We start from the raw sequence: 8214 nt of genomic DNA, 5'->3' as shown, positions 1-8214 counted from the left end.
AACAGTCTATTTGGTCCATATAGACCAAATTTTTAATCAAGAACCCACCCCCCCCCCTGCTCCCGGTCAATGGTGTACCGCTTTAAATCTGATCACCTTATACTAACTGTGTCTACCCATGGAGCAAGGCAGGTACAATGGACTTGGGAACTCTTCAAGCAAAAGGTTCCCCACCAAAGCTCCAAGAGCGAAAATACTTGTTCATGACGGAAAACAGGCAGGCGCGTGCCTCGTGCAGGCAGTAAGAGAGCCTTGTAAGAAGGGCCCGAGGACCAACTTTCAAAAAATTAGCCACTGAAAATCCTGTGCAGCACAAGTCTACTCTGAAACACGTGGCATTGCCAAGAGTCGGCATCAGTTTGACACCAACTGGTGGCTGATCGAGCACCCTAAGGCCACCACTACCTAAGTCAGATTAGTGACGAGCACATTTCTTTTCTTTTAACAGATTTATTGGTACTTCATTCATATATCATACAATTCAGTCATATCGAGATGTGTTATAAAATCATTACTGCAATCAGTCTTAGAACATTTTCTTCTTCCTTGCACTCCTTGTTATTAGTGTAATGATTTTTTAATTGTGGCAAAATATACACAACAAAACATTTTCCAATTCAACAACTCCTACACAAATAATTCAGTGCCACTGGTCGTGTTGTGCAATCATTATTGATATCCTTTTCCAAATTATTCCACCACCATTAACATAAACTCAATGCCCCTAAGCAAAATCTCTTCTTCCTTCACCCATGGTAATCAATGGTCAACTTTTGTTTCTTTCTGGGGTTTTTTTTAGTAGTTTTCTTGATATAAAATTCACATATCATACATTTCCATAGTTAAGTCACTTTTGCCAAGAGTTCTATATACATCATCACAATCCGTTCTAGTGCTCCCTCCCCTTCCTGCATTCATTGTTTTCTTCCCAATTCCCCTCATCCTCTCCCCTCTGCCCCCAGCCCGGTTCCATTAAACATTGCGTCACTCACAGTCCTTATGCACCCACTCCTTTTGTGCATCATAACCTGGGAACCCCAACAGAAACAATAAAAAACAAAACAGAAAGAAGAAAATAATAATAACAATATAAATATAAAAAGAAAGAATAAGAAAGAAAGACCAACAGCAATATTTTAAAAGCCAGAGAAGCTACAAAGCCCACATGGAAGAAGCACACCAGCCTGTATGATCGCTAAGTGTCGAATGGATCAGGTATCAGGCATTAGAAGACCTAAAACAATCATATTAATGTAAATGTGGGGGGTCAGAGTGGAGATCCAAAACCTATCTGTAGACAATAGGACTCTCACAGAAGGGTCACAAGGAAGAGATGCAGTATAGCGCTGACGAAACACACAATATTCTTCTAGTTCTTTAAGGCTTCCCTCCCCACCCCTCCACCCACCATCATGACCCCAGTTCTACCTTACAAATCCAGCCAGACTGGAGCATGTACACTGTACAGATAAGAGCTCTCCACACACGGAATCCAGGACAGACAAACCCTCAGGAACAATATGGAGAGCAGCAATACCATGAGAGTAGGGGGAAGGTGCGGGGAGAAAGGGAACACCAATCACAATGATCGACATATAGCACCCCCCTCCCCCCAAGGGGGACGAACAACAAACATGGTTGAAGGGAGACAATGGACAGTGTAAGATATGAAAATAATAATAATAATAATTTATAATTTATCAAGGGGTCATGAGGGTGGGAGGGGGCAGGGGGAGGATAGGATCTGATACCAAGGGCTCAAGTAGAAAGAAAATATCTATAAAATGATGATGGCTACATATGTACAAATGTGCTTGTATAATTGATGCATGGATTGTTATAAGAACCCTCAATAAAAAGCCAGGGAAGAAATTTCTGTCATGGAACAAGTGAGAAATATTTAAGCCTAGAGCAAATTCCGGTTGGGTAAAAGGAAGGTCAATTGACCAAGTATCATATTATACCATTGTTCAATCCACCATAATCAAGTTTACAATAATCTCTGATGGTAAACCTGTTTGAGTCCCTGTCTGTGCCCAGAGGGGATCTGCCAGAGACTTAATCTGACTAGATACTTTGCAGATGGATTTTGGTCTTTCTCATTCCTCCATCACCTTCTACAAATTGGGTGTTTCCAACTTAAGCTCTGATACTGCTCCCTTCATCATATTTGGATTTTGTTATCATCATCTTTGGATCACTCAGGCTGGGATGCTTTGTGATGACAAGCACATTTTGGAGGCCATGCATGTGACTTTGGATCTGTGAGTCAATACCTTTGTGTGAAGACCAGTCCCTCCTAGCTAATGGTCTGGAATAAACTTAATTGGATTGTTTTCGTCCCAGAAGGAACACGACATAGGAACATAGCTTTTTGATCTCCAACCAGGTTACATTTCCATTTTAAGATGATGAGACTCAAACTGTGAATTGCAGGGGGATCCTTTGAACAGCTCCGCCAGGAAAGTCTAACCTGAATTTTCTGTCTTTGGCATAAAAAGACCCCTATTCGGGAAACAAGCAGTTACTGAAAATCGTACAGGGCACTTTATGCTCTCCATGGGTCAGTGAGCCCCTGAGAAGCTGGCAGCCCAGGATGGAGACACAGATGGAGTTTAAAAGCCTAGCCAAAACCAAATGTTCTATGCTCTATGAATAGTACCAAGTGCTCTAGGAGCCCAAGGCAAAGTGGGCTTGGCTTTGAAGTACTGGTAAGATTTCAAAACAAAACAAAACAAAATAAAAAATAGGGCAGAAGGATTCCATTTGGAAGGACATGAGCAGAAGGGGGCAGGTGCATATGTATTTATGGGTGGTAGCACTGTTGAAGACAATGGCTCTCACAATCTGCCCCATTTAAACATAAGTCTTCGCTAAAATCCCATGCTGAAGACAGTTTTTGGAAATGTTTCAATAGTTAGGTAAGCCATAACAAACCTATAGAATGCCCACTCCTTCCCTGCCATCTAGTCAATGCCGGCTCATTGGGACCCTATAGAACATGGCAGAACTGCCCCTGTGAGTTTCCAAGACTGTAACTTTACAGGAGTAGAAAGTCTGATCTTTCTCCCACAGGGTAACTGGTGGTTTCAAACTGCTGACCTTAGGGTTAGCAGCCCAACACTTAACCACTACGCCACCAGGTCTCCTCAACCTTTAGAATGCACAAGCAAAATTAAGCCACGTCCTACCAACAACCAATCATTTCAGCTTTCCCTTTTGGAATTCCTCAAAAGTTTGTGCTGTGTATAACCAAACCAAATCAAAGTCATCACTGTCCAGTCCATTCAGATTCATCGTGAACCTGTAGAGCAGAAGAGAAACCCTTTGCGTTTCCAAAGCTATACATTTCTATGGGAGCAGACAGCCTCATCTTTCTCCTGTGGAGAAGCAGGTGGGTTCAAACTGCTGACCTTGTGGTTAGCAGCCCAACACACAGCATACAGCTCCACCAGGGCTTCTTTCTGCATTACATATAAGCTGGTCGAAATTGTAATGTGACAGGCTCATTTCTCCCGGGATCTGCTCCCTGCTCACAGGCAGTTTTGTCTTATTTTGTCTTGTTTTTCAGTCCGATAAAAACGTTGAACTCTAATTGACATACTGGTCAGATTTTTCTATCAGCACAAGTAAATCCATTTCATTTGCAGTGCACAGGGAAGGCATGTATCAGAACAGGGGAAATGGTGTTACAGATTGAACTGTGCCCCCTGCCAAAATGCATGTTCAAGTCCTAACCTTCAATGTCTATAATCGTGAGCTTGCTGAGAAATACAGTTTAGAAAGATGTTATCAGCTAAAACTCAGTGGATCTTTATCCCACCTACCCAAACCAAGTTCACTGTCATCGAGCCAATGCCAACTCATAGCGACCCAGAGAGCAGGGCAGAACTGCCCCAGTGGGTCTCCAAGACTGCAACTGTTTATGAGAATAGGAAGCCCCATCTTTATCCCAAAGAGTCGTTGGTGGTTTCAAACTTCAGAACTTGCAGATCGCAGCCCAGTGCATCATCACTGTGCTACAGGGCTCCTTAGTCCGACCTAAGTGGTGTCCTCATAGAAGAGTAGAAGAGACAGAAAGAAGCACACCGAGAAAAGATGGCTCTGTGAAGGCAGGGCAGAGAGTGAAGTGATGCAGCTACAATCCAAGGAATGCCAGCCATTGCCACAAGCTAAGACAGAAAAATAAAACCGCTTCTCCCTCCGGCCCCTCAGAAGAAATCAACATGGACAACCTTTTGATTTCAACCCCTAACTTCCAGAACAGTGAGGAAAAACATTTCTGTGTTATAAACTCACTGCTGTCGAGTTGAGTCCAGTCATAGTGTCCCTGTATAGGGTTCCCAAGGCTATAACTCTTTACAGGAGGAGAATGGCTTATCGTTCCCCCCGCCCCCTCCTTGGGGCTGCTGGTAGGTTCAAAATACTGACTTTGCAGTTAGCAGCTCAACTCAGGACCCACTATGCCACCCCTGTTACTCTCTGTGTGTATAAATCACCCAATTTGTCATGCTTTGTGCCTTTGTTCCTAAGGCACTATAGTGGCCTTAGAAAACTGATAGAGGGGGAAATTGGAATTCCTGAAGATGCCTTGCATCATGAATGGCTATTCATTTAGCCTTTGTAGATCATAATTACATCTTTGCTATTTGTGAGGATGGAGAATAAATGCTTTTTGGAAGAGTTTCTTATTTTCTTTAGAAACTGCTTGACATGGAGACCAGAGGATGGAATCTTGCCCCAGTTTCTTGTATGTTGTTGTTGTTGCTAGGTGCCATCAAGCGGGCTGTGATCCATGGGCACACTGTCTATGCACGACAGAACAAAGCACTACACGGCCCTGTGCCATCCTCACCATTGTCCCCTGCCTGGGCCCTCGCGGCAGCACGACAGCCCTGAGGTCAATCCATCTCCTCCAGGACCTTCGTCCTTCGTAGGACAGGCCGTGGGGTCCTTTGTCTTCAGCTCCCTTCTTTGCCAGCCTGTGCGTTGCATGCAGGTAGTAAGTAGCTGGTTTTTAGTTTGTTTTGTTTTGCTTATTGTCTCTCTAGATTTACCTGGACTGGATTTTCACATACAAAAAGCATACAAAACAAAACAAAAAAACTAACAACAATAACAGAGAAAAACCTCAATCAAAACGAAAGCAGAAGATATTTAAAACCAGAGCAATTTTTGAATGGGTGAAAAGGGAAATCAAAGCATAAGGTGTTGAGTTTTACCCTAACTGCATCTGCAATAGCCCACTTTCCAATGCTCTCTGCATGATAGCAGGGCTATTCGCCTCCCTGGCCTATGGTCAAAGGGAATTCACCCAGCGCTTAATCCACGTGTATTTCCCCTTCTTTTTTTTTTTTTAACTGAAACAACTTTAAAATGAGTCAAAAGGAAGAACAAATGATAAAATATTACATTTTAACCTAACTACATCTGCCATGATTGGCTATGCAATGCTCTCTGAAGGATAACAAGGCTAGTCACATCCCTCAACTATAGTTAGAGGGGATTTACAAGAAGCTTAATCCATGTGGACCCTGCAGGTATATTTTGGGGTTCCACTGTCATTCATAGCCTTCTGTAAACCAGGTGTTCACAATATAAGCTCTAATACCATTCTCTCCTCTGGATTTGGATTTTAATATTTACAGTTCTTGGATCACACAGGGTGATGTGCTTCTTCCACTTGAATTACTTGAACCCTCACTTGAAGACAGGGAGCAGTAACTGTTTTTTATTCATCGTTTAAGCCGTTATGGTTGGTATAGTGCCAAGAACATAGTGGAGTAGATGCTCAGTTCCTGTTAAATGCATACATGAAAATGAACACACATCCATCCTCCGCTTGGTCACCTTTACTGAATTTCATACTGAATTGAGACCTGTATCTGGTAACAATTGTTCTGGAGGCAGAAGCAACAGAAGAGACAGAAAATGTCATTCCACAATGCAATCGTGTGTTAGTCTGTGTAGATTAGAGAAACAAATTCATAGACACTCATATATGTATAAGAAAGAGCTTTACATAGAAGAGCAATTGAATTTTCAGAAAACATCCCAGTCCAGTCCAGATTAAGTCCATAAATTCGATATTAACCCATTTGTCTGATACCAACCTATAAATTCCTCTTCAGACTCACGCAACACATAAATGACACCAAATGCAGGAAGATCACAGCCCAGTGGGTAGAAAGTCTTGTGGGTCCAGTGGCAGTGGAAGCATCTCAGCGCTGGTGTGGCTGCTCCAGCTCCAGTGCTCTCACATAGCTCCATGTGTCTTCTCCACAGAAATGTCTTGCAGGGAGTGTGTGTGTCCCATCTCTAGCGAGCTATTTAGCTCCTTAGCACCTTCAATGAGGTCATCAACCTGCGACCTGATTGACAGGCTAAACTCCACCCCTTAAGTCTCAAATTGACAACAGATTATGTAACTACCACAATCAGTGAACCAGTGTGCGGGACTCCTTTCTGATACCACCAACTGCTAGGGTCGGACACCCAAACCAACAAGCACCCAAGAACTCTACTAGAAGACTTCTTGTCACAGAGTCCCAAAGGCATAGCCTACCATTTTCAGACTGCCTCTCAAAGGGCTTTGAAGCAAATCTCTGGGTTTTGTAAATCACTATCCGAGCTAAGCAAATGGTTCATCTGGAATTTGGAGCTGGCTTGTTAGACTGTATCCTGGGAAAGAGGGAATAGCAGGTTTGGCTCAGCTGTCTGTAATTTTAAGTGCTTAATGGGATGATAATTTGCTGTTCAGTATGTTCAATTTGAAAAAGCTTTCCTCATTCAGAAAGAGAAATGAATAAAACGGAGCCTTTTTGCTCCAAATCTGTGTGGAAACATCAATATCCTTCAACCAAGGAAACAGGTGGTTAGGAAGACCTGGAAGCATGGAAGAGGCTGTGGGTTGTGTGGTTGGCTGGCTTAATTCATCATGAGATCGTTCCAGGAATAAGCCCTGAAACGCGAATTCCTCCGCCTTATAAGCCCCAGTCCTTGGAGGTCTCCCAAGGGATTCCACGGAGGTGCACACCAAGAAAGAGCACAGAACACGCGCGCTTGTGTGTGTGTGTGTGTGTGTGTGTGTGTGTGTCTGCAAGTCTGTGTGTATCAAGTTATTGAAGCTGATATTCCTGACAAGAGATGCTGTGAATGTTAATGCCACTGAAATAAATCCAAGCGATTTTCAATGACACCCGTTTAGTTGATTTCCACCTTTGTGCATCACACCCTTTACACACATATACTCACCCCCACCACTACCAGCACCACCCCACCCCCAACCAGCCTTTCCTCTCCACATCTGAAATTAATTGTGAGGCAATCAGGCTGGTTTTTACATACACTCTAAGTTCCTTAAGCGAGATTGTTTCTCACTCGGGTATTTACAGAGCCTGAAGGCACCTGAGCCTGAGCTTTGGGTCTGAGTTAACAGCAAAGCATGCTAGTCATGCATGTAGAGGAGAAAGGAAAATCGTTCTTAGTAAGAGACTCCTGCTTTGTATTGGCATATAATTCACGTATTATACAATCCAATAGTTCAGTCACATCAAGAAGAGTTATACAATCATCACCACAATCAGTTTTAGAACGTTTTCCTCATTCTTGTCCTCATTGTCATTAGCTCTCCATTCCACCCCACCACCACCCCCAAACTCCCCTGCCTTACCTCCATTTCCTGCCTCTCTAGATTTTCCTTTCCTGGATTCCATGTACAGAAAAACATTAGAAACAAAACTAACAAAAATAACAAAGCAAAACATAAAAATCTTTATCTAAAAAAAGCAAAAAATATTAAAAACTAGAACAAACTTAAATGGATCCTAAGAAAGATCAAATGATAGGGTGCTACATTTTAACCAGTTGCATCTGAAACAATCCACCTTCCGATGCAGCCTGCATGCCAGTGAGCTGTGCACATCCCTGCTCTGCGGTCAGAGGGGGTTCACCTGGGGCTGAAGCAATGTGGACTTCGCTTTTTAAAAACTGAAACAGCTCTAAAAGGGGTCAAAATGATAAGATAGTACATTTTGACCAAAGTATATCTTTCACAATCACTCTTACAATGCTCTCTTAGATTTTTTTTTTTTCAAATCACCCAGCTCTCTAAACATTTCTAGAGCCTCTATTTGGTAGCAAAATATGAAGATAAAACAAAATATAAGGGAAATTAATGAAAAGACAATCTCTGTTATTCATTCATTCCCTTAT

At 42.6% G+C, this 8214-nt stretch overlaps 1 long non-coding RNA gene across 2 annotated transcripts in view; it reads right to left on the bottom strand.

The window, feature by feature from the left end:
* LOC123521322 overlaps positions 1-7777 on the bottom strand; it is a 27862-nt gene extending 20085 nt beyond the window's left edge. For both annotated transcript variants that reach the window (XR_006679777.1, XR_006679776.1), the window contains exon 1: positions 7673-7777. This is a non-coding gene — a long non-coding RNA (uncharacterized LOC123521322). The remainder of the gene's footprint in view (positions 1-7672) is intronic.
* Positions 7778-8214: the final 437 nt, after the last annotated feature.

This window comes from Echinops telfairi, unplaced genomic scaffold, assembly GCF_000313985.2.
Source record: "Echinops telfairi isolate 266 unplaced genomic scaffold, ASM31398v2 ScPeMD7_9;HRSCAF=40, whole genome shotgun sequence".
Lineage (NCBI taxonomy): Eukaryota > Metazoa > Chordata > Mammalia > Afrosoricida > Tenrecidae > Echinops > Echinops telfairi.
This window is presented reverse-complemented; position numbering and strand designations above follow the sequence as displayed.